The sequence below is a fragment of the Malaclemys terrapin genome, chromosome 4, assembly GCF_027887155.1.
Source record: "Malaclemys terrapin pileata isolate rMalTer1 chromosome 4, rMalTer1.hap1, whole genome shotgun sequence".
Lineage (NCBI taxonomy): Eukaryota > Metazoa > Chordata > Testudines > Emydidae > Malaclemys > Malaclemys terrapin.
In genome coordinates, this window is record NC_071508.1 from 58,442,312 (window position 1) to 58,469,692 (window position 27,381).

Genomic DNA, 27,381 nt, shown 5'->3' on the forward strand with positions numbered 1-27,381 from the left:
ACAATTAGAGTTTCACAGTCACCACCAAAAGTAGCAGAGCCATTTATCCAGAGGCAAGACCCAGATATCTGTGCAGTGGGGGCCTTGTGTGCAGTGGTCTCTCGAACACTTGCACTGATTTTGAGGTATGTGTACTTTGATGATGTTAATGTTAATTTCTGAAGTTCCTTGTGCTGCTAACTAGACTGAGCATTTCATTCTCTATTAATTGCAGTGGATTTTTTCCCCCTGAGCTGTTTAAGGCTTGCTTGTCTAAGTTGCCCAGAAATCATGCTGATATTTTATTTTATATTTTAAAGAATGGCCAACCTATGAATTGGGCCTGAGGGAAGTGGTTCCCTATGTAATGTATAGTTTGCAGAGCACTATGTGAAGGGCACTATGTAAATAGAAGATAATGATGTATGGGTTTGTCTGAGACAGCTCTGCTTCCTTATAGGCCACAGGCAAACCTCTCATCCAGCCCCTCAGGTGTTTTTCTGGTAGCGTGCACTTAATAACAAGGGCACTTTCTGTCCTCTCCTCGCTGGTCATAGAGGTACCACGTGCTCACACTTTAAGGCAGAAGCTAGGATTAGGGAGACAACAAAGAAGGTTCACGCCCCCAGGTACAGCACAGTGCCTTGCTCTAGGTGGGCCTGGCAGGGATGGCATGGACTCAGGGGATCTATCACTCTTCAGATCCTTTTAGGAGTCTGCCTCCTAGAGAAGACATATTAAGGGGCAATTTCAGCCAATATGCCGAACTAGTCTCTAGCCTGCCCCCACAGCTGCTCCATGCACTTGGATCCCACTAGGATTCATAGATTTGTAAAGTCTGAAAGGATCACTGTGATCATCTAGTCCAACCTCCTGCCTAACACAGGCCAAAGAACCTCACCCAGTAATTTCCACATCAAGCCCCTAACTTCTGCTCCCCTCCCACACACACGCAACCTCGTTCGTTTTCTCAGTACCCAGCTTCTTGTGCTGTCTGCTAGTATGAGGATTTAAACCACAACCAACAATGAAAACTGCAAAACACCTAGGGCCAAATCCTTCTATCCTTATTTAGACAAAATTTTCCATTAAATGAATTCCTTTGAGTGAGAAGTACAAGATTTGTCCCAGGGAATAGAGACATCCCTGTTATTTCAAACACAGCTTCTCTTTTATTAATCTTTTGCCACATTGTCATTTGATAGCACTTACCTTTCTCTATTAGTCCAGTATTACTCAGCATTTTCTAATTAACATGACATTGTATTAGATTGTCCTAGGATTCAGTAACATGCCTGCACTAGCATACCCAGTACATGGTATCCTGTTACCTTCAATCTAGCGTCGCTATTGATGGAATATGCAGGATGTACTGCATACCATCATTCCTTTCAGGGAGTATTCTGACACTCGGCCTTGATCTTGGCTTTCACTCTGGCAGAGTCCTGTTGTATGTTTATTTATAACTTCTTGCTTTGGGGATAGTAGTGGCTGCCTGAGACACTTTCTTGATATGCCATAATTCTCAGGGTGAGGCTCTGTGAATTACAGTAAAGAGGGCTTTGCCCATTTGGAAATAAAAAATCTGTAAATTAATCAGAATGCAATTTTAGTAAACCAGCAGTTTAACCAGCCAGTCCAATTATGGTGTGGGTTGCAGCAAGTCTGTGTGTTCAGGACTCCCTTGAGTTGTTTTCAGTTATGAAGTAAAAATAAGAAATTAGGTCAGTTATACTCTAATGACCAGGGCCAGCTCTGGCTTTTTGGCTGCCCCAAGCAAAAAAAACCTGCGGCGCGGCCGGAGCACAGGTGCAGGGGGACCGGCTGGGGGGGGGGGGAGGGGAAGGGAGTGGGCGGAAGAGAGAGAGAGAAGGGAGCGGCCAGGGCTACAGCAGGGGCACTGCCATGCGGCCCCTCCCGCTGTGCTGCCTCCTGCCACCTGCGGCGAGGGCTCCGCTCCGGTCAGCAGGGAGGGAAGGAAGAGGACTGCCCTGCAGGGCGCTCTGGTTCTCCACGCTGCCGCCCCCTACAGGGCGGCCGGAGCGGAACAAGAACAAAAAAAAGAAAAGCAGCCGTGCCGCCATAGGATTGGGCGGAATGCCACCTCCTACAAGCTGCTGCCCCAAGCACCAGCTTGCTCGGCTGGTGCCTGGAGCTGGCCCTGCTAATGACTCCTCCTAATCACACAGATTGCAAGTGCATATAGCAGTATAGCTTTACCTAAATTAATATTTCCTATTTTATCGCTATGACTACCATTTACCATCCTTTCCAAGCTACATGCAGAACACTGATTTCAAATGACAAATTAAATATTTGTTGGCTCGGGGATGGTTTTAACCCAGAGAGCTATACTCAACCCCAGGACGACAGAGTTGCCTAAATCTTCCCATTGCCTTCTGAGTGATGGTCCCCACTCCCTAGCTGCCAAGACCTACCTGCTACCCCCTGACTCTTCCCACCTCTCACCTGGCTAGCCCTCCTGCTAGCTGTGGGAGCAATTCCACTAAACCTCTCCTGTTTGCTTCCAGCACCTCCTCCCCCAAACAAACCCTATTTCCAAGCCCTCTACAGGCTCAAACCTTCCTATTGCCACTCTGGTCTGCCTCACTTTCTAGAGGCCTGGAGAAGTGCCCAACCACGTTCCTCACTATCAAAACCATACAGCAATGCCCACCCTCCCAAAAAAGGGCCTTAATCAGATCCCAGCAAAAGACATTACTGCTACGCTTTTTCAAGTGACATTAAAACCTTTCCACTGCCTCCCTAACTTGCTACACATCTGAGCTGGCAGCCCTCCTTTTGCCATCATCCACCTCCCAGCTGTCACAACCCTACAGACAAGCCAGTGACATTCCCCCACTGTTTTCCACACCACCATTTCTAAAGACAGAATTAAATTAATGTATTCCTACTACAAGCACCACTTTCTGCAACATAATTTTCATGATGATTTTCTTCTCCTTAGGCTTATTTAAGAAAAGGGCAAAATTCTAGCCTACTATACATTGTGAAACCCCAAGTTAGTCAGTATTTGGCCAAACATTTGTACCCTCACTCCCAGGAAGATACGCAAGCTAGGGACTGCCCAATCTCTAGAAATTATTGCTTCATCTTTCTTCCCTTTATACTCTTGAACAATTTCAAACCAGACTAGTGTTGGAAAAACCTCAGAAGTGCAGGAATTTGGCTGCATTTCAAAGGTTTGATCACTTAAGTGCACTACGTTCCTTTCTCATTTCTCCATGTTGCATCCTTCTCCCTCTCACCCTTCTTAATTCTTTCTCAATTCAACCAACTTTCTCCCTTTCCCTGGGCCTATCTTTCCCTTTATGTGAGCCAGCTCCCTCTCACTCATCTTCAACGAACCCCTGGCCGGCCATGTCGTCTTGCTGAGCTTGCCTCATCTTTCCCCGACTCCCAGAATGTGCTTCAGATTCATTAGGAATTTAAAGGGCAGAGTATAAAGACCTCACTTTCATATGGCTGTAGAAACAAAAAAAATAGGTGACATTTCAAAATGGGGGTTTGAAAATTTACTTGAACTTTTTATGTAGGTTAGCTCGAAGACATGGATCACTGTAGAGGTTAAAATTTTGCACACTCAAAAGTTAGGCAATGCAGACATTAAGGGTATCATAGTAATGTCACTCATCTACATATATGGCCATATCATGTCACTGACAGGACCAAGTTTTGCCCACAGATACCTCTGTGATGCTCCCCAACCCCCAAAGCAATAGGGGTTGAGCATATGTATCTGGAGTTAGAATTGAGCCCTTTGATGAACCCAACTCTCCCGCCTGCTTGGCCAGCCATGTCCCCATCCCAACTGGCCCTTCCTCACAAAGGGCCTGATCCAACGTGCACTGAAGTCAATGGGAGTCTTTCCACTGACTTCAGTGGGCTTTGGATCAGGCCCAGAGTGTAGTATGCAGTAGAACTTAAAAAAAAAACAGAAGTGTTGGACATTTTATAAAAAGTGCTCCTCTGAGGTGGGTAGGGGATATGGCCTATAGTATTAAAGAAGTCAGAGAGAATAAAGTAACATGGTAAAATGAAACTATAGGTAAAACATATTTTGCCTATTGTAAGACTGTAGATCTTCACATTTGATCGTGATCTGAATACTTGGGGAAATTGCATGCATTTTCAGACTGATTTTTTAAGTGTGACACATACATTCAGCTCAGCAACAAGATATCTATACCTATTTTACCTTTCTTGAGACTGTCTTGTTAAAAGTAAAATCCCAGTTTAGTTACTATATAATTTGCTTCACTTTTTAAAAAATGAAAGCCTGGTGACTCTCACATTTTTGGCACATGTGGAAGCAAAACAGTTAAACTGCTAACCAATAATGTTTTGTAGTTCATATGAGAGCCAAGAAGATTAATGAAATGTTCATGAGAAAGCCTGGCAAAAGGCCACATTCCTATGGGAACATTGCTGCAGTGAGGTTTAATGGATCACGATGGACATTAAGAAACAAATGTGTGGGAGTTTTAGGGTGAACTGTAAATGATCAAGAATCTAGTAAAAATATAGGATACAGTGTATCTGTAACATGCTCATCTCTTTATCTAAAATCAGTGATGAAGATGGCAGTTTGCATCCAAAGAACAGCTGTTAAGTTATTGAGTTCTGCTGGCTTCTTTGAAAGTTACAGCAGATGCAACTTCATTAAAGGAACTTCTGCAACAAACTATAATATCTCAGCCTGACCTGCAGCTTTCCCCCCTTTTTTACTGTGCAAGAACTCCCTATCAAGGCTTAATCCACCACCCTTCCCAAATCCTGCATATGCTTTTAATTCCATGCAATTGCATTATTTTTATTCTTTTTAACTAACCAGTGAGAAACTGCACAGGTACAATGTGATTTCTGTTTTTGCTGTCTAACCACCTCCCTTTTGCATAGTTGTGTTTTTGAAATACATCCATGAGACCATGTGAATCCACTAACATTCTGAATTTAAATTTAGATCAGTGGATTAGTGAATGCTATATTTAATCAAAGAGAGGAGGACAAGCTAAGTTTCTGCAGTTTGAGATGAGAAACTGCATGTCAGTTAGTTTCCAAAAAACACTTTTTCTATAACCATACTGAGAAATAGACTATCGATTTCCATTACAAAAAGAGCAAGGTAACCATTAGGAGATTTATTAATTTTACCATATGTCTTTCAAAGGTGTCCTAATTATCTAAAATAATCATCATTGACAATCATGGATGATAAGTTTTATTCATTAAATTAAAGGAAACCTGTGTTCTTACTTACCTTTCCACTAGATGGCAATAGTACATGGTAGTTACATGTATTTTAGACTGTTTAGTAAATCATTTAAGAGGTGAATGTTTTTATAAGTTTGGATAACTCATTAAACCAGGACATTAGCAATAGTACAGCATGCTGATAACTGTCTCAGTAGAGAGCTATCTTGAATAGTAGAATGAATTTTCTTTCTTTGCATAATATAAATGCAATATATAGATTTAAATGTACCAATATGCAGAATAAGAAGAATCAATACTTCTCAGTGACGGCTGGCACATTTAACAACAATAATATGTATGACACTTACTATTTCATACTGGATGAGGGACTTCAATTGTATTAAATTCAAGGGACAAATCAACCCCTGATGTCATTCTGTGGACTTCAATGGAATTTGCTAGGGGTGGATTTGGCTCCAGGGTTTTGGATCACAAAATAAAAGAAAAAAGGAACACATGCTACTGAATGAGAAGGGGAACAGAGTAATCTTTCCAGGGTGAGTCAGAACATCAGCTGAAATGGGACTCCGCAGTATGAGCCTGTGGCAGACTCGTTCTGGGCAGTGTGCCCTAAAAAGGTAAGGTTAAGAATAACAGGAGGAAAGAAGCAAGAGAAAATAAAACTTTACAAACATGTTTAGGGAGAACAGATACATGTTGATAGGCATTTAAACAGATGGAATATTAGAATCCGATTACTGGGTGACTTGGCATCTTGTGGTGACCATTTGACAGCTGGCTTTTTTGCAGTCTATACTCTAGTATATTTGCTAAGGCATGACAATGTGTTGTAATGCAGATTATACTGTTTTGCTGTGAGATACCCTGGAGACCATTCAAACCTCAAGGTTATCAGTGCAGCCCTTTATCAGTGTGTATATAGATGTGCAGGTATTCACAGACACAAATGGCTTGGTTTAAGAAAAATCCTGGACATGATCACTATTGCCCTATGTATCCACATGGAACACTTGCCCTCTCTTGTTCATATTTTTCAGATAAGAAGCCTTTCTGATCTACGGGGTTTTAAGTTACTGAGACAAACCTGTGCGTCAGAGACTCAAAGTACATATGACACCTGCCTCTACAAAGTTCTGCTCCCTCCAACCCAGACTATTAAAACTAGCAAGACTAATTAGCCAAACCTGCATCATTAGACTGTGCTCCACATTTAATTACAGCACCAATCTTATTTTATAGTGTCAATCAGCTCAGATATTTTTCTCATTCAGGTTTGTTCCTGGTTTCAGAATTGAGAAGTCAAGTCAGTTAGGCCTTGGCTACACTTACCAGCTAGTTCGACGGCTGGAAATCGAAGTTCTGGGTTCGACTTATCGCATCTAGTCTGGACGCGATAAGTCGAACCCGGAAGTGCTTGCCGTCGACTGCGGTACTCCAACTCGGCGAGAGGAGTACCGCGGAGTCGACGGGGGAGCCTGCCTGCCGCGTGTGGACCAAGGTAAGTTCGAACTAAGGTACTTCGACTTCAGCTACGTTATTCACGTAGCTGAAGTTGCGTACCTTAGTTCGAATTAGGGGGGTAGTGTAGCCTTAATATCACTGAAATGTTTAGAAATAAGTTTGGTTGGTTAAGTCCAGACAGTTGTAATTGATGGTGGTTTTAGAGAGGAAGGATGGAGCAGTGGTTAGAGCACTAGCTTGGGACTCTGGGAGGTAAATGCAATTCCCTGCTCTGCCATAGCCTTCTTCTGTGACTTTGGGCATGTCACTTAGGGCTGAACGCTCAAAAGGAGTTAGTCTGCTAACTTCCATTGATTTCAATCTTCCATCTTTAAAATGATAAATGAGGATATTTCCCTGCCTCAGAGGGATGCTGTAGGACATTAGTGTATATAATAAGTATCTTAGACAGATTTTTGTGTTGAAGGCGGAGTCGTTTCCATTAAAAGTCACATTTCCCAACAGTTACTACATAAAGGTGTCAAGTAACATGGTTTTTCCATATACCATTATGTGGTAACTTGGCAAATGTTAACATTTAATGGCAACCACCCAACCCACAATACACAAATGCCATCACAATTGCTACTAATTAATTAGAACTGTATGGACATGGAAACTAAGCTACTTTTGCACACCTAGATGTGGTCCCCCTGGATGAGGGTTAAGGCACATAGGCTGGACAATGTGGAGAAGCTTATACAACCACTTACAATTTCTTATGGACATAAATGTCCACAGCTATTAAAAGGCAACTTCCACACCCACCAATTTCATAGCAACTAATGAGAGGGGGGGACCACAGGATTCGAAATCAGGAAGTCTTGAGTTTCAATCCTAAATTTGCCATTGACAAGCTCTGTAGCCTTGAATGATTCTATGCAGTGGAGATTGTAACATTTACTTCCCTCCCTTTTGGGGTATCCTGAGGACGAATTAGATAATGTTTGTAAAGTGTTTTGAAGATGAAAAGTTATCTATATGCTCATTGCTATTATATGAAAGAAGGAGAAGGACTCATGCTTTATTTTCTGTGCAGTAACAATTCTGGTAATTGTATTTTTGTTAGTTTCTACATGGACTCAAGTGACTTTTTCCTTTCTTTTGGTCAAGACTGGATAAAGTTACAGAGCCTGGCTCAGCTGCCAAAGCCCCTAGTTTCATACTGTTTTTAAACTGAGTCAGACTTGATAAAGGTTTTATTTCCTTGTTTATTTTAATATATGTTTAATTGATGAAGTAACTTTAAAGTATATATGCCTTTTTGGTCTATAACATTTTCTGTATCCCTTAAATTGCTTTATCTGATGCTATCAGTCCTGGTGACTTGGTAACAAGAAGCATATTAATGTAAAATGAGAACATAAGTGGATTGTTCAGATTAAAATGCTGAGTGTTTTCTTTCAGTTGCTATACATCTCTTACACGTAATGCCTGCTTCTTTCTGATACATCACTTTGGGATGGATTGCCGTTGTCAGTTAATTGCATACACAAGGTAATCTGAATGTTCATACATTGCCTTCATTTCTCAGCAATTTGGCTTAGCACATTATTATTTATTTTTGTTCGTTATATATTATTACTATTATTTGGGTACCCAAAGTGCGATTAGTATTGTACAAAATACAGAAAACAAACCCAGCTGTGCCCGGCAGATTGAGACCACTGAGTGTATAGTGAGTGTAAAATGCTACCGAATCAGAATTCTCCACTCCCTGATGGTAGCTTTTTATACTCACTTGCACTTATTTTATACAGGTGTAAATGACTACAGAAGGTGCCCAGGCAGTGGGGAATCAGGCATGATATTACAAATACATGAGCTGGTAGGTTCATTGGACTTGCTACTCCTAGCAATCCTGCTAACGTAGTTGTACCTGGCTCTTAGCATGCATATGGCTACTGCTTTCACAAGCAATCAGCAATGGTGTCATGACCTCAGGGATCAGCCAATGAGCTAGTTGTTCTGATGATGAGTTTGTAATTTGATATGCTGCTGAAGAGCTTTGCTGGTGGGCTGCAATCCTGGGAACCACAGAACTCCCTCTTTAGTTTCTGTGTAACTTAGTCTGATTAATCCCTTGCTCTTCATAAAGTCTGTTGTTATTTTTTAAATTGAAATCCTGAGACTCTTAAACAGCTTTGCTCCAAACACAGCAAAGCAAATGAAGAATTGGAAGAATATTCATCAGGCCATATTCTCTACCCTTGGTCCAAATGCAAAACTCCCACACATATCACTAGACCACAGCCGCTCCTGTACTGTACTGGACACAAACTCCAGGGGCAATCCTCATTGAGGTCAAGGGAAGTTTTGCAGTGTTGCCAACTCCCATTATATTATTGCATGTCTCACTTTGGTTGGTTGGTTGGTTTGGTTGTTAAATGCCCAGCTGCTGGAATCTAAAGACTACTTGGGAATCTCAACTTTCAATTGTTTTAAAAAGTACATTTCTAGCCCTCATGGTTTCAGAGAAAAGCTTGGAAACATGAAGCAAGTGCATCCTAAAGGTTCAGAAACCGGAAGGCAAAGAAAAAGAATCCCACATAGACTCTTTTTTTTTTAAATCATGAGTTTTAAGCCAAGCTCATGATTTTTTTGGGCCTGACTCATTATTTTTGTACCCTGTGGGTCAGCAATGCTGGTTTTGCATTAATAAGGATTGTAGATTCAAGCCAGTTCTCTTGATTCAGGGAAATTGACCTGACTGCACATTGTTCAAATATTCACAGAAGCCCACGGTGGATTCATAATGCAGTGCATAAGGAAAACCTTGAAGGATGCAAGGCTTTGTTCTTTGATTTTAACTTTTAACTTCTTTGAAATCGGCTCAAATTAAGGAGGGGACTCTTAATTGTATTTGTCATGATATAACAGGAGTATCCATACCTGTTTACTCACTAATGGTTTTTATAGGTTTAAATAAAGAAGTTTACAATTATAACTCTTAAGAATGATTATCTAAGTAATTCTTAGCAATAGAAAGACAGATTGTGCCTGGCCTTAATACAGGGAGGGAAGGGGATAAAAAACCCCATCTCCATAACCCCTGCAGAGCTACATTAGGCAGGTATTGGGGAGAGCAGGGGCTCCATGTTTGGTACTGCTCTGCCCACAAGGTGGAGAGAAGCAGGGAGTGGGCAGGGTCTTGGCTAAGGTGCCTCATGCACACCAGTGAGACAGATGGGGGAACATGCTACACTTGGCAAAGGTGTATAGCAGGTGCTTGGACAGTCACTATGGTGATGAGGGTGGTGAAAGAGCTGATATGGAATGGAATGGAATAGAATAGCAAATAATACCCCCACCTAACCATGAGCAAGAGTAACAGGTCAAATCCTGGTTCTACTGAAGTCAACAGGAGTTTTGTCATTGACTTCAATAGGGTCAGGATTTCACCCACAATTCCTCCCAGGGGAAGCTCATGTGATAGTGCACCTACTTGCTACACCCTACTCAGAACACTGAGCAAAGGCACAGTCTAGCTATTAATAGCCACACTAAGGCCTGGTCTACACTAATGCCCCAATTCGAACTAAGGTACGCAACTTCAGCTACATGAATAACGTAGCTGAAGTCGACGTACCTTAGTTCGAACTTACCGCGGTCCAGACGCGGCAGGCAGGCTCCCCCGTTGACTCCGCGTACTCCTCACGCCGAGCAGGATTACCGGAGTCGACGGGGAGCACTTCTGGGTTCGATTTATCGCATCCACACAAGACGTGATAAATCGAACCCAGAAGTTCAATTGCCTGCCACCAAACCAGCGTGTAAGTATAGACAAGCCCTAAGACAAGGCGATTGTTAACTATCTACTAAGGTTGCTAGAAGTCATTATCACTAATTGAGCAAGAAAAGAATAAGAAGTATGTCCCTTTCCCCAGCAGGCTGTATTTCCACTAGGCTGAGATGTGTTAGCCAATCCCATAGAAGAAAATGTGGGTTGGGTTTTTTTTGTTTGTTTTTTGTTTTTGTTTTTTGAAGCAGTCCTTGGGGCAAAATTACAGCCTCAAGAATAAGAAGCAACAAGGGGGAGGAGGGAATAAAGGCCCTTTTTCATTTTTATTTTTGGAACAAGTATTAAAGAAGAGTCTTTGCTCCTGAGTCAAGTTCCCATGCTTTTTCATTATGTTCTTTGGCTGAAGTGGTCTTTAGATAACAAATGTGTCAAGCTGTTCTGTCTCGCTAAGTTAGAATTAGGTTATGTCTGTGTAGAAGAAAGTTTTGGATTAGCTGCAAAACAATTACAACCCTGCTTGAATCACTGGTGATGTTCATTGTAAATCCATATTAATCTGAGCTTGGTCTGGAGTTGACAGAAGGATTCATTTTCCATATACAATAACGGGCACTTGTCCCTCTTGCTTTTTCCCGGGGCCTGTGTCTTAGCTGTCTCAGAAAATTTGGAAAGCAGATACAGTAGCCTTAAGCATAGTACAGTTGACGTGAAAGTTGCAATAGCTGAATATAAATCTTATATAATTGCATCTCTCGTAAAAATAGCTTATAATATGTTAATCATATTTTGGAAGCCCTTGTTCAAATATGTAAGGAGATATTTTACGAATAACCAGGTTTTGAGCTAGGAGAACTCAGGGTGGGTGTTCATTTGTTCCTTCTCGACATGACTCTCAACAAACCAGGCCTCAGATATGGGAAACAATCTGGGACTGAGGCCCAACAATGAAAGACACAAAGTTGGGAATCTCGGCTTTCCAATGGGATAAGGTTCCTCTTTCTATTCCTGATGGATCATGAGATATCAAAGCGTAACTCTATCACTGAGCTAGAGCTGAATATTGCTCAACTTGCACCTTAGAACAATGTCATTGGGGGGGGGGGGGGGGGGAGAGGAGTCCTCATTTGGAAGGTGCATTTTTAGGCAGCTTGGGGCTTGTGTATTTAATGGCAGCTGTTTGAAGCTGCTCAGAGAATGTTAAAAATAGCCATGGTGGTTGAAGGTGCTTGAAAAATGCCATTTATCACTTGGATATGCAATTTATCACATGGTATCAGCAATAGATATGGGATGTACATAGAGAAGACATGAAGGTATGGTAAGGTATGCAAATTTTAATGGCATAATTTTAGTATAGCCACATTACTCTAAGGGCAAATCCACAAAGGAGTTATGCAGCTTGCTCAAATGAATGGAGAGTACAGGGAATATGGTCTGTAATTCAGCCAAGTCCCCCTTGCGAAGAAAACCGCAGAGTAAGAGGCAGTTGCAGATAGGTCCCAGCAAGGCAGGGAGACAAAATGTTAGATGCCTGGCAGCAGCGAAATGGCAAGTTCCACAGAAAAAATGCTAAATTCTGTGGCACTTTGAAAAATGGCTAAATCCAGGACTCCGAGGCCATGGGGGCGAGAAATGAGATGAAAGGAGCAGTTCACACTTAGAACCATTGTTTCAAGCTGTCTGCAGACTCAGGAGGATGACATTGCTTCAGTTTACGTTCAGTTCTGTTTTTGAGTGGGGTTTTCCACAACCATGAGCACTAGATTTATTTGTTTTTTAAAGAAAGCTGAGATTCTGAAACACAGTTCTGCAACAGTTGGAATCGCAGAACATCAGAGGTCCTCTCTGTAAGCATGCAAGTGTATGGGAATTAGTATTTTGTATAATTGTTTCTGAGCTACAGATACATACAGTGCAGCACATGGAAGAGTCCTAATAATAAATTTGTTCTTAGCTAAATGCAATTATGAAAAATGACTGGTACAAGCTATTTGGCACAGCAGCTGGCAGTTCATTCATGACTTAGGGCTTTCTCCATGAATAACTTACAACTTGCTTAGTTTCTGTAAAAGATGCACAGAGAAATCAAGTATAAATCACTCTCAGATGATGGTAATATTTTTGTAACTCTTCCTGCACAGTTTGTGCAATGCACTAGCCACAATCACAGGGTCCATATCCTCTGGTCTGGTTGAGAGCAAGACTGGAAGGGGTGGTGAAAAGATTTAAGCCAACTTTATGCTGCCTGGATCCTAGAACCAGACAAGTGCTGGTCTGGTCTCCAGCATAAATTAAAGCACCCCCAGCAGGCCCCTCCAGCAGCCAGTGGATTCCTGGGAATAGGGATGTGCGCCTGTATATGGGGGGTGGCATAGGGAACCACTATGGAGGCTCTGCATCACCCATGGATTCCCCTGCTCAAAGGGGAGCTAGATCTCCTGGTTCTATGGCTGCAAAGTTGGCACAGAGCTGCCAGACCAGGCCCATGGATCTGGGCCATAATGTCATTCCATATCTAGTATTCATGGCTTATATTTTTTCAAAATTTTTGTCAAGGAAATCTAATGTATTTGCACTAAGTAATCCTAGGAAAACCCTGCTGTTCTTTAATGTTTCAACTTCTTCATTCCCCTTCTAAGTATCCAGGATGACAATGGAGTAAAATGTTCCCCACCTTCCCTCCTCCCCCCCAAAAAACCCATGTTTCTTTAAGTGCAGAGAGCACATGAGGGTCACTACGTAAGCTTATATCAGTCACTGTCTGACTCTTGCATTAGCAGCACACCAGGAGTGTAATTCAATAGTTCTGCCAAAAACTATGCAGCATGGGCAATTTCATTTCAGTATCTTTAATTTTCCATAGTCAGCAAGTTAAAGAAGTATGGGCTGGGTGAATGGACTATAAGGTGGATAGAAAGCTGGCTAGATCATCAGGCTCAACGGGTAGTGATCAATGGCTCCATGTCTAGTTTGCAGCTGGTATCAAGTAGAGTGCCCCAATGGTCGGTCCTGGGGCTCGTTTTGTTCAATATCTTCATTAATGATCTGGAAGATGGCATGGACTGCACCTTCAGCAAGTTTGCAGATGACACTAAACTGAGAGGAGTGGTAGATACGCTGGAGGGTAGGGATAGGATACAGAGGGACCTAGACAAATTAGAAGATTGGGCCAAGAGAAATCTGATGAGGTTCAACAAGGACAAGTGCATAGTCCTGCACTTAGGATGGAAGAATCCCATGCACTGCTTCAGACTAGGAACCGAGTGGCTAGGCAACAGTTCTGCAGAAAAGGACCTAGGGGTTACAGTGGGCGAGAAGCTGGATATGAGACAACTGTGTGCCCTTGTTGCCAAGAAGGCTAACAGCATTTTGGGCTGTATAAGTAGGAGCATTTCCAGCAGATCGAGGGACGTGATCATTCCCCTCTATTCGGCATTGGTGAGGCCTCATCTGGAGTACTATGTCCAGTTTTGGGCCCCACACTACAAGAAGGATGTGGAAAAATTGGAAAGAGTCCAGCGGAGGGCAACAAAAATGATTAGGGGGCTGGAGCACATGACTTATGAGGAGAAGCTGAGGGCACTGGGATTATTTAGTCTACAGAAGAGAAGAATGAGGGGGGGATTTGATAGCTGCTTTCAACTGCCTGAAAGGGGGTTCCAAAGATGATGGATCTAGACTGTTCTCAGTGGCAGCAGATGAGAGAACAAGGAGTAATGGTCTTAAGTTGTAGTGGGGGAGGTTTAGGTTGGATATTAGGAAAAGCTTTTTCACTAGGAGGGTGGTGAAGCACTGGAATGGGTTACCTAGGGAGGTGGTGGAATCTCCTTCCTTAGGGTATGTCTACACTACGAAATTAGTTCGAATTTATAGAAGCCGGTTTTATTGAAATCGGTTGTATACAGCCGATTGTGTGTGTCCACACATAAAATGTTCTAGGTGCTCTAGTCGGCGGACCGCGTCCACAGTACAAGGCTAGCGTCGACTTCCGGAGCATTGCACTATGGGTAGCTATCCCACAGCTATCCCACAGTTCCCGCAGTCTCCGCCGCCCCTTGGAATTGTGGGTTGAGATCCCAATGCCCGGATGATGCAAAACAGTGTCGCGGGCGGTTCTGGGTACATGTCGTCGGGCCCCTCCCTCCCCCGTCACAGCAACGGCAGACAATAGATTCGCGCCTTTTTACCTGGGTTACCTGGGTTACCTGTGCAGACAACATGGAGCCCGCTCAGCTCAGCTGAGCTCACCGTCACCATATGTCCTCTGGGTGCCGGCAGACGTGGGACTGCATTGCTACACAGCAGCAGCTGCTAACTGCCTTTTGGCGGTAGACGGTGCAGTAGACTGGTAGCCTTCATCGGCGATCTGGGTGCTGGCAGCCATGGGGCTTGCCTTTTGGCAGTAGATGGTGTATTACGACTGTTAACCGGCCTATTACAAGTCGGGTCATCGCACGTTAGCAGAGTCTTCCCTGAGCAGTCGATCGTGCAATAGGCCTGAAGACACCGCCCCGTATTTGCTGCCAAGCACCCAGAAAGATGCCGAGGGCTATCAGTCACGCTGCACCGTCATCTTAAGATGTAAAAAATAGATTTGCTCTGTATTCATTTGCTTCCCCCTCCCTCCGTCAAATCAACGGCCTGCTAAACCCAGGGTTTTCAGTTTAATCTTTGGGGGGACCATTCTGTGTGACAGTTGTTTGTGTCTCTCCCTGATGCACAGCCACCGTTCTTGATTTTAATTCCCTGTGCCTGTACGCCATGTCGTCACTTGGCCTGCCCTCCCTCCTTCCCCTAGTCCGTCAGATACTACGTTTGCGCCACAGCTCAGAGAGCCGAGAAGCGGTTTGCGCCTTTTCTTTGAATTCTGGGTTGAGATCCCAATGCCCGGATGATGCAAAACAGTGTCGCGGGCGGTTCTGGGTACATGTCGTCAGGCCCCTCCCCCCTCGTCACAGCAACGGCAGACAAAAGATTCGCGCCTTTTTACCTGGGTTACCTGTGCAGACAACATACCACGGCAAGCATGGAGCCCGCTCAGCTCAGCTGAGCTCACCGTCACCATATGTCCTCTGGGTGCCGTGGGACTGCATTGCTACACAGCAGCAGCTGCTAACTGCCTTTTGGCGGTAGACGGTGTAGCATGAGTGATAGCCGTGGGGCTGGCAGCCGTAGGGCTGCATTGCACCAGCCCCTTGCCAGGCGATGGTATATTATGACTGGTACCCATCGTCGTCGTACTGGAGTGGCTGTCAATCATGGCCACCTGGGCAGACATGCTACTGTTTCGATGATGATGGCTACCAGTCGTAATATACTATTTTCTGCCAATTGCCCAGTATTGTCTGCTAAACACCCAGAAGAGGCCGAGGGCGATGCTGGGTGCTGGCGGACGTGGGGCTGGCAGACGTGGGGCTGCATTGCTACACAGAAGCAGCCCCTTGCCTTTTGGCAGATGATGGTATTTTATGATTGGTATCCGTCATCATCGTACTGGAGAGGCTATCACTCATGCTGCACCGTCGGCTGCCAGCTTAAGATGTAAAAAATAGATTTGTTCTGTATTCATTTGCTTCCCCTTCCTCCGTGAAATCAATGGCCTGCTATGCCCAGGGTTTTCAGTTTAATCTTTGGGGGGACCATTCTGTGTGACAGTTGTTTGTGTTTCTCCCTGATGCACAGCCACCTTTCTTGATTTTAATTCCCTGTTCCTGTACCTGTACGCCATGTCGTCACTCGGCCCTCCCTCGCTCCCGCCCTCCCTCCTTCTCCTGGTCCATCAGATACTACTTTCGCGCCTTTTTTCTGACCAGGCGCCATAGCTAGCACTGGGATCATGGAGCCCGCTCAGATCACCGTGGCAATTATGAGCACTATGAACACCACGCGCATTGTCCTGGAGTATATGCAGAGCCAGGACATGCCAAGGCGAAACCCGGACCAGCCGAGGAGGCGATTGCAGCGCGGCGACGAGAGTGATGAGGAAATTGACATGGACATAGACCTCTCACAAGGCACATGCCCCAGCAATGTGGAAATCATGGTGTCACTGGGGCAGGTTCATGCCGTGGAACGCCGATTCTGGGCCCGGGAAACAAGCACAGACTGGTGGGACCGCATCGTGCTGCAGGTATGGGACGATTCCCAGTGGCTGCGAAACTTTCGCATGCGTAAGGGCACTTTCATGGAACTTTGTGACTTGCTTTCCCCTGCCCTGAAACGCCAGGATACCAAGATGAGAGCAGCCCTCACAGTTGAGAAATGAGTGGCGATAGCCCTGTGGAAGCTTGCAACGCCAGACAGCTACCGGTCAGTCGGGAATCAATTGGAGTGGGCAAATCTACGGTGGGGGCTGCTGTGATCCAATTTGCCAGGGCAATGAAAGACCTGGTGATAGCAAGGGTAGTGACTCTGGGCAACGTGCAGTCAATAGTGGATGGTTTTGCTGAAATGGGATTCCCAAACTGTGGCGGGGCCATAGACGGAACCCATATCCCTATCTTGTCACCGGAGCACCAAGCCACCGACTACGTAAACCGCAAGGGGTACTTTTCAATGCTGCTGCAAGCCCTGGTGGATCACAAGGGACGTTTCACCAACATCAACGTGGGATGGCCGGGAAAGGTATATGATGCTCGCGTCTTCAGGAACTCTGCTCTGTTTCAAAAGCTGGAGGAAGGGACTTTCTTCCCGGACCAGAAAGTGACCATTGGGGATGTTGAAATGCCTATCGTGATCCTTGGGGACCCAGCCTACCCCTTAATGCCATGGCTCATGAAGCCGTACACAGGCAGCCTGGACAGGAGTCAGGACCTGTTCAACTACAGGCTGAGCAAGTGCCGAATGGTGGTGGAATGTGCATTTGGACGTTTAAAAGCGCGCTGGCGCAGCTTACTGACTCGCTCAGACCTCAGCGAAAAGAATATCCCCATTGTTATTGCTGCTTGCTGTGCGCTCCACAATATCTGTGAGAGTAAGGGGGAGACATTTATGGCGGGGTGGGAGGTTGAGGCAACTCGCCTGGCCGCTGATTACGCGCAGCCAGACACCAGGGCGGTTAGAGGAGCACAGCAGGGCGCGGTGCGCATCAGAGAAGCTTTGAAAACGACTTTTGTGACTGGCCAGGCTACTGTGTGAAACTTCTGTTTGTTTCTCCTTGATGAACCCTCCAAACCCCCCCCCGACCCAGTTCACTCTACTTCCCTGTAAACCAACCACCCCACCCCACCCTCCCCTCCCCAATTCGGGCACCGCTTGCAGAGGCAATAAAGTCATTGTTTTTTCACATTCATGCATTCTTTATTAGTTCCTCACAGAAGTAGGGGGATAATTGCCAAGGTAGCCTGGGATGGGTGGGGGAGGAGGGATGGAAAAGGACACACTGCATTTTAAAACTTTAACTCTTATTGAAGGCCAGCCTTCTGATGCTTGGGCGATCATCTGGGGTGGAGTGACTGGGTGGACGGAGGCCCCCCCACCGTGTTCTTGGGCGTCTGGGTGAGGAGGCTATGGAACTTGGGGAGGAGGGCTGTTGGTTACACAGGGGCTGTAGCGGCGGTCTCTGCTCCTGCTGCCTTTCCTGCAACTCAACCATACGCTCGAGCATATCAGTTTGATGCTCCAGCAGACGGAGCATTGCCTCTTGCCGTCTGTCTGCAAGCTGACACCACCTATCGTCTTCAGCCCGCCACTTGCTCTGTTCATCCCGCGATTCAGCCCGCCACCTCTCCTCTCGTTCATATTGGGCTTTTCTCATCTCCGACATTGACTTCCTCCACGCATTCTGCTGTGCTCTATCAGCGTGGGAGGACATCTGCAGCTCCGTGAACATATCGTCCCTCGTCCTACGTTTTCTCTTTCTAATGTTCACGAGCCTCTGCGAAGGAGAAACATTTGCAGCTGGTGGAGGAGAAGGGAGAGGTGGTTAAAAAAGACACATTTTAGAGAACAATGGGTACACTCTTTCATTACAAGGTCGCATATTTCGGCTTGCAGGCAGCCATGGTAGGCCACAGTGTTTTGGCTTTTTTAACCTTCTTAACATGCGGGAAAGGTTGCAAACAGCAGCGCATTTCCCATATCAAGGATGAATTGGGTTGTCCATTTAAAATGGGGTTTCAATGTAAAAGGAGGGGCTGCAGTTTCCCAGTTAACATGCGGCACAAACACAAGTAAACCACCCCCCCACACACACACACACGATTCTCTGGGATGATCACTTCACCCCTCCCCCCACCACGTGGTTAACAGCGGGGAACATTTCTGGTCAGAAGAGCAGGAACGGGCGCCTCTGAATGTCCCCTTAATAAAATCACCCCATTTCAACCAGGAGAGCTTTCTGGAGATGTCCCTGGAGGATTTCCGCTCCATCCCCATACACGTTAACAGACTTTTCCAGTAGATGTACTGGCCGCGATTGCCAGGGCAAATTAATCATTAAACACGCTTGCTTTTTTTTTTTGTAATGTTTACAAATATTTACAAAGTTACACTCACCAGAGGTCTCCTGTGTGCCCTGAGGGTCTTGGGTGAGTTTGGGGGTTACTGGTTCCAGGTCCAGGGTCACAAACATATCCTGGCTATTGGGGAAACCGGTTTCTCCACTTCCTTGCTGCTGTGAGCTACCTACAGTACCTCCATCCTCATCTTCCTCGTTCCCCGAACCGTCTTCCCTGTGTGTTTCTCCAGTGAGAGAGTCATAGCACACGGTTGGGGTAGTGGTGGCTGCACCCCCTAGGATCGCATGCAGCTCCGCGTAGTAGCGGCAAGTTTGCGGCTCTGCCCCGGACCTTCCGTTTGCTTCTCTGGCTTTGTGGTAAGCTTGCCGTAGCTCCTTAATTTTCACGCGGCACTGCTGTGTGTCCCTGTTATGGCCTCGGTCCTTCATGGCCTTGGAGATCTTTTCTAATACTTTTCCATTTCTTTTACTGCTACGGAGTTCAGCTATCACTGCTTCATCTCCCCATATGGCGAGCAGATCTCGTACCTCCCGTTCGGTCCATGCTGGAGCTCTTTTGCGATCCTGGGACTCCATCACAGTTACCTGTGCTGATGAGCTCTGCGTGGTCACCTGTGCTCTCCACGCTGGGCAAACAGGAAATGAAATTCAAACATTCGCGGGTCTTTTCCTGTCTACCTGGTCAGTGCATCTGAGTTGAGAGTGCTGTCCAGAGCGGTCACAATGAAGCACTGTGGGATAGCTCCCGGAGGCCAATAACGTCGAATTCCGTCCACACTACCCCAATTCTGACCCGCAAAGGCCGGTTTTATCGCTAATCCCCTCGTCGGAGGTGGTGTAAAGAAACCGGTTTAAAGGACCCTTTAAGTCGAAAGAAAGGGCTTCGTTGTGTGGACGTGTCCAGGCTTAATTTGTTTTAACGCTGCTAAAGTCGACCTAAACCCGTAGTGTAGACCAGGCCTTAGAGGTTTTTAAGATCAGGCTTGACAAAGCCCTGGCTGGGATGATTTAGTTGGGGATTGGTGCTGCTTTGAGCAGGGGTTGGACTAGATGACCTCCTGAGGTCCCTTCCAATCCTGATATTCTATGATAGCGCAAAACAGTGTATGCCCAAGTTACCTAAAAGATTACTTCTCCATCTCCAACCCATTGAGCAGCCTCTGCTCCTCTGGACTTGGCTGTCCAAGTGTGACACTCATGGAAGCTGAAGGGTGGGTTTCATGATATCTTACCCCTGCTGGCATTATGTTCATGTACAAACCTGCCCACATTTAGAAAGAGTTGCAAGGCTTTCAGCTGATTATGAACATCCTTCTCCATTCTCAGCTTGAGAAACTATTACTCTTAGTCAAATTGACTTCTCCCCAGATACAGCTAAAGTGACTTTATGTGAGTGAAGTGTGCTTGGCTGTCATGTTAGTAGTGGACTTTCCCATCCAATGGCTGGGTTGCCTATGGAATGAAACAACAGTTGCAGCTCCTCTGTGTTGCTCGTGTTGGGTGTTAGTGACATTGGAACCACATAATTATGGATTCTCAAGGCCTTTCCCTTGGCTCTCACCCATCACTTCCCTCCAAGAATGATTTATGAAGGACCAGCATGGAGATGCCTTCTGCTGCTCTGCAGATTCCCACACAGCTGCTTTGCCAGTAAGTACACTGCTTGGATTCTCCACATTGAGGTGACTTTTCACCAGCCTACATTCCCAGCACATAGAGTACGTCCTGGATCTTTTTTATATATAAAATAAATTTTAAAAATAATTTATATATATAAATATGGAAAAAGTTGGGGGGGAGGTAAGCACTCTTCTCAGTGGAAACTTTATGCTGAGCTTTTACCAAGGTAAATCTTTGCATCTGAGTTCTAAACTCCTACAGAACAGGGGCTTCACTGGAATATTCACAAACCCAGAATTTGCAACGGTATTTAGCAGGTGTTGGTGCTGTGCCAGAGCTCATCCATTTGCCAAGACTAGATGAAGAAACACTGCCTAGGGAATACAGGTTACTGGTTTCTAATTTTGTCTAACTACAATCCAGTGTTTCTTCTTCGGCTTGCCTTTGGCAGCTAAAAGTGACTCGAAAGCCTTCACTTATCTATGACTGCATGTATGAGGCAATTATTATTAATAAATCAAACTACTGCCTATTATATGTACTAGGAATAATATTCATGCTGATGAGTGCTCTATTGTAGCTAACAGTACGATCATTCTAGGGTTACAATTCTTTCCAACAGTCAGAGGTGTGGATTCTGAAATGGTTCTGTTCCACTAGACAATTGATTACAATAAAAATGCATCCATTTTGTTCTGTTCTGTTCAGGTTCTTGTACTGCGCTTATCACCATAGACTCAAGGCTCACTTAGGACCTGATTTTCAGTGATGATCGTTAATGAATTGAGCCTGCAATTCTGCACCAACAATGAATCGAGGTGAATGAATGAACAGGACTTAGGTGAATAAATTAATAGGCAGCTAGATGTTTAAAACTCCGGATTATGTTTGCAGTTCACTGGGGATGCAGTGGTGTATGGGCAAAAAACTGCATCCACACAAGTAGAAGTTGTCTTGAGGTCTGGCTGGAAACTTCAAAGTGACAAGAAATGACAACAACTGTGTGAAGTGCTGTATACATTTGTGTTTAAATACAAATAAGACAAAAAGGACCTATGGGTACGGTAGTGTGGAAGGTGGGATGGTCGTAGGAAGGCAGGGTGGCCTGGAGAAATAAGCCCAGAGACGGAAGTCAGTGCTGAATTCTAATCCTGCCTCTGCTACTGATTTACTGTGAGGTCCTGGGAGGTCACTTCACTTTTCTGCATCAATCCTCATGCCCGTAAAATGGAGATGATAATCCGTACCTCACAGGGATGTTGTGAGGATTCATTGGTTAATGCATGTTGTTCTTTGAGCAAAGAAAATCCCTCAGAAATGTTAAGTATTACGATATCAATGAAGGTCTATTGACAAAATTCAGTATCATGGACTGGTGGTAAAACAATTACATATTAATTAATTAATTTCTCTAGGATTAAGAGAAAAACCAATCAACATATGAGGCTTTGTATGTGATTGAGGTCTCACAATCTAAGGTAGACATTTGTCCACTACTACATCACAAACCACCATACTATTTGATGCAGCCCTACATGATTGTTTAGAAGCTTGAGATTCCTGTCTTCACAGGTGTCATGATTACATGGAGCATTGGAAGCTGCCCAGAGGGTAGAAAATGTTGCACTATGCTATACTCCGGCAAAGGATAAAAATGATCCAGTAGTTCAAGTTGCAGTCATCACCATCCATCTTCTGGTACTGCCTCTTAGTAAAGCCTGTACTGCTATTAAAGAAAATTGGTGAGTTAGCTTCTCCCTGTCTGTTGGCAACATTGCTTTTCTTGATGCATATCTGTTAGGATCATTGGTTCGTCATCTGAGCGAGCCACTTCATACTCCGCCTTGGGGGAGGCTTGTGTTTTGACCTGTATATATACAGGATATAATGAATCATAGGCATATGAGTAAAAAAGCCAGTTTGCAATCAGTTGAGGCTTCATGGCAGCCAGTCCATTCACTGGAGCTTGCAGAGCCACATAATTCTGAGTTTTTGTTTAAAAGAGGCCCCATAGACTAAACAAATTGTTTTAAAAACAAGTGAGTGATAATGTAAATTCAAATGTATGGTGTTACTCTGTGATCAGAGGAGAAAATCAGTAGTAGAAGAGACCCTCATATTAAAATGAACAGGATAGCCCAGATTCTGATCAGTTACCTTTTTCTAAAGCTGGAATAACTCACCAGAATCTGATTCGCTCAGTTAGAGCCGGCTCCAGCTTTTTTGCCGCCCCAAGCGGCGAAGCAGGGGGAAAAAAAAGATAAAGCCCCGATCGGCGTCACTTCAGTGGCAGCTCTACCGCGCCGCTTCATTCTTCGGCAGTAATTCGGCGGCGGGTCCTTCGCTTCCAGAGGGACTGAGGGACCTGCCGCCGAATTACCGCCGAAGACCCAGACGTGCCGCCCCTTTCTATTGGCTGCCCCAAGCACCTGTTTCCTTTGCTGGTGCCTGGAGCCAGCCCTGCCCACAGTGTCTCCAGAATCTTTTACACACTGATTTTTTCCCCCACAAACTTCCTTCCACAACACAGATCAGATCAGAACTATCTGTGAAATCTGGCTTATTAAGCAATGGCAGTGTATTCCTTTAAAGATCCTGCCAGGTGTTGTGCACCTCATGAAAGCTCAGCATCTCACAGGGTCAGAACCTAAACTTTTCAGGTGCCTGGAACAAATTAGTGTACAGTACTACAAACCTCAACTAACATCCTCTGAAAAATGATGGCCAGCAGAACCTCGCTACTGGTTAGTAGACATCATTGTCTGAGTCTTTTAAGAGAAAGGGGTGATGAGGTACATATCTTCCCTGACTTTTCACTTTCCTGTTGATGTCTCCTTCAACATTCTTACTTCTGGTTTCTCCCAACTTTATTTACTGTGTATGGTTGCACCTGTGCTGTGCTGTGAATGGAGAATGCTATAAATAAGAGCAAAATAATACAGATCATATTCTAGCTAGGCCTCCAGCCTTCAATTTGTTCTATCTGCCTCTGTTATGTGTTTGATATAATTTCATATACACAATAAGGGTTTTGTGTGTGTATCTACCGGTAGATGTCTAATGTAACTTTGACCTCTGCATGGAATAGGATTAAAAATCTTTCCTTCTTTGTTTTTTTCTTTCCAGTCAACTGGTTCTGCAGAACACAGAATACTTGTCTCCACTGATGCTGACTTCCTTGGGTCAGTAGTTTTGGGTAGCCTTTCCCAATACCTGGGTAAGTTCTGCCATCAGCATGTGACTTTATGGGAGCTGGGTGTAACAGGAACCATTAGAGTCAATATATACTGACCTCGGTCTTGTGATAGGGGAATTAACCTTTGGAATCCTGACCTGGGTCAGATAAGTAGCAGCTGGAAATAAAATTCAATCCTTTACCAGCATTTCTGTGTCACACTCTTATTACACTGAGTGCACACATCCAAACTAAGTAGGGTATAAACAAATAGTCCCAAATTCTGCACTACTTTATGCCCCAGGTGATCGCTCTGAAGTCAATTGCGAGTGCAGAATTTGGTTCAGTAAAGAGGGAGCTGGTTGTGACATCTATACTTAGGTTACCTAACACTTTCCAGTTCTTGCAACCTTTTTCTGAAAAGGCGTAACACCTCCATTATTTGCAACAGGCCTTTGAAATTGGGCAGGGGTAAAGCTGTCTGGTTAGAACATTTAATTATTTCTGTCAATTTAAATAATGATAAAAAGATACCTGTACAAAGCTCTAGGGGCCCTAACATATAATAAATACTACAACAAAATCCTATCAGTATTAACAAAACCATTCAAAAAGGAATTCTGCCAGTGAGCCACCTACAAAAAGGCTCCTCCTCGGTCCATCGTTGTGGGAAGCAAGCCCTCCGCTCCCTCCAACAGATGTCTTTTGCTGTGTTCCTTGAAGGTCACCAAATCTGGGGAAGCAAGATCTAAGAACCCCCTGCCAGCCACCTCCTCTCTTTTATAATGACAAGGTCCACACCGGCAAGGAAAGGTTGCATCTTCTTAGCCAGACACAGATGGTAAAAAAGCTGCCTGTGTTACCTCTGTGGTATGCTAATCAAACAGCATGAAAAATTTCACCCCGCAATTCATAAACCAGGAACAGGTTTTTTTCACATTTCACTTTGAACATTTGAAAAAAAGAGGCATAAGCAGAAATGATTACCTGTTTTGAACAACTAAACTTTTTTCTTTCTCTTGCTGCAGAACTCACCTGCAGGGATGATTTGGCAAGATGTGCGCTTACCTGGAAGTGTTTCCAGACAACAGATCCAACTGCTGAGGTTACTTTGGATGTTCTCTGGGTGTAGGAACGGGGGTGGAAATTGTCATTCTAGTGAAGTAACCTTAGTCAGGGTGACTGTCTGTGCCCACTGAATAGAGAGAACACCAGATGATGGGATGAGTAGGATAGACCAACATAAGGAAATACTGGGTGGAGGTGGGTAAACAGTTCCCATCTGCAGTGCCAAACCCAATGCTAGCAATTCTATCCTCAGTGGGGGCTAACAATAGGACTCTACTGAGTGCCAGACTTCTCTGGAAGAGAATCATTCTCTTACTCACAGTCTCCTGTAATACAAGTAGATTAGGACATCATTCAGACTCTGCCTGCTCTACCTTCCAGTAGGATTAACGCCATACTAACAATCAGAACCCCAAGACCGACATTCAGCCTCATGGTGTGAAGATTTGGGAATCTCTGTTTAATTTATGAATTCCATGTGAGGTTATGAACTCTCAGTATGTATCTTTATCAGACAAAACTCCATTTTGAATATGGGGGCTAGTTGTCTTTTCTGTGGTCTCTTTGCCTCCATGTTGTAGTGATACAGGGCTGACAATAAAGGGTTGTTAGCCAAGGGTGGTCTTCTGTTCACATGCAAACATCCGAGACATTAGACTGGATCTCCACAGGAGAACTGGTTTGTCTGGGAAGAAGTTACCTGGCAATGAAGTCACCTAGGAAGGCAGATCCAGGAGTTACCTGAGAGAGGGACAAGAAGGTTAAGAGCGGATCTATTTGGGATTTTCAGCCATTTTTACCAACTCAAGATAAGGGAAGTTGGTGAAGGAGCTTAATGAGGTAGGGGGAACTCTGCCTACCTGATCACAGATGATTCCCCAAGGACCCCAAAGACTGAGGGACATTGCGTTTAGGGTGTTTGTTGTTTTCTATATGATGTGTACTCTGTGTATTTCTCATCCTGACGTAAAGAGAAATAGTGTGTTAGAATCCTATGCAAAGTGTCTCTGTGCTTACAAATAAAGGGCTAAATCTAGCAATCCTTACTTGGCCAATAAGGCCTAGTCAATGGAGTAGTGACCAAGTAGGGACTTGGGTGGATTTGGCTCATCGTGATCACTAACACCTAAAGACCAAATCCTATCCCATCATCCATAAGTGATTCTGCTGGGAGAAGGAGGATCATAAGAGCTTCCATACTGGGTCAGACCAATGGTCCATCTCACCCAATATCTTGTCTCCAAAAGTGACCAGTATCACAGCTTCAGGGGGAATGTAAAGAACAAAGAAATTTTAGAGTGATCCACCCAGTCATCTCCTCCTGGCTTCAGGCAGTCAGAGATTTAGGGTCACCCCAAGCATGGCATCGCATCCCTGACCATCTTGGCTAATAGCCATTGATGGACCTATCCTCTGTGAACATATCTAATTATTTTTTTAACCCAGTTATACTTTGGTGATCACAAAATCTCATGGCAATGAGTTCCACAGGTTAATTGCATGTTGTGCAAAAAAGTACTTCTTATGTGCATTAAACCTGCCACCTATTAATTTCATTTGAAGGATTTGGGGACCTCGTGTCTCAGAGCATGGGAGGTTGGAAGATGGGGAAGGCTAAAGCAGGACAAGAAATGCTTCCAAGCTGGCCACTCAGTCTACATGCTAGATTCCAAGATGAGGCCCTAAAACGCAGGGCCGGCTTTAGGAAGTGCGGGGCCCAATTCGAACATTTTCGGCGGGGCCCCGACAGGGATTACTTTAAAAAAAAAAAACACGTAAAAAACACCTTTCATTTCTTCCATGTATTATTTACTTTCCATAACTATATAAATAATAAAATTATATATTACATACATTGCGTAATGTATGTGGATGCATGCTAAGCCTACCTAAAGTTATTGACACACACCCCGGGACCCCTGCCCCATCCACCCCCCTTCCCTGTCCCCTACTGTCCCCTGCCACCCCATCCAACCCTTCCTTTCATTCCTGATGGCCCACTGGGACCCCTGCCCCATCCAACCACCCCTTCTCCCTGTCCCCTGACTGCCCCCGGAACCCCTGCCCCTGACTGCCCCCCACCGCCCAACCCAACCCCTGCTCCTTCCTGACTGCCCCCCCAGGACCCTTGCCCCCATTCAATCCCCCTGTTCCCTGCCCTCTGACCGCCCCAACCCCTATCCACCCCCCCCACAACCCTCCGAACTCCCCTGTCCTCTTCCAACACCTGCTCCCTGCCCCCTAACCGCGCTGCCTGGAGCCGCTCGGCCGGGTCCGGGTCCGGGCCGGGTCCGCTCGGTCCGGGCTGGGTCCAGGGCCGGGTCCGGGCAGGGTCCGCTCGGCCCGGGCCTGGGTCCGGGTCTGGGCCTGGGCCGGGTCCGCTCGGTCTGGGCCTGGGTCTGGGTCTGGGCCGGGAGCCTCTCGGTCCGCGCTGGCGCCGGCGCCGGCGCCGCAGGGCCCGAGCTGAGCCAGGCCAGAGCCGCTCAGCCAGGTCCACGTCTGGGCCGGGACCGGGCCCAGGGCCGCCGGGCTGGAGCCTCTCGGGCCGGGCCGGCGCCACAGGGCCCGAGCTGAGCCGGGCCAGAGCCACTTGGCCAGGTC

The 27,381-nt window shown here is 45.3% G+C and overlaps 1 long non-coding RNA gene across 1 annotated transcript; it reads left to right on the plus strand.

Annotated features, from left to right (window-relative positions):
* Nucleotides 1–22,117: 22,117 nt before the first annotated feature.
* Nucleotides 22,118–26,657, plus strand: LOC128837425 (uncharacterized). The gene is made up of 3 exons (XR_008444941.1): nt 22,118–22,279; nt 23,664–23,754; nt 24,741–26,657. It is a non-coding gene; the product is annotated as an uncharacterized LOC128837425 (long non-coding RNA).
* The last annotated feature ends 724 nt before the right edge of the window (nt 26,658–27,381 follow it).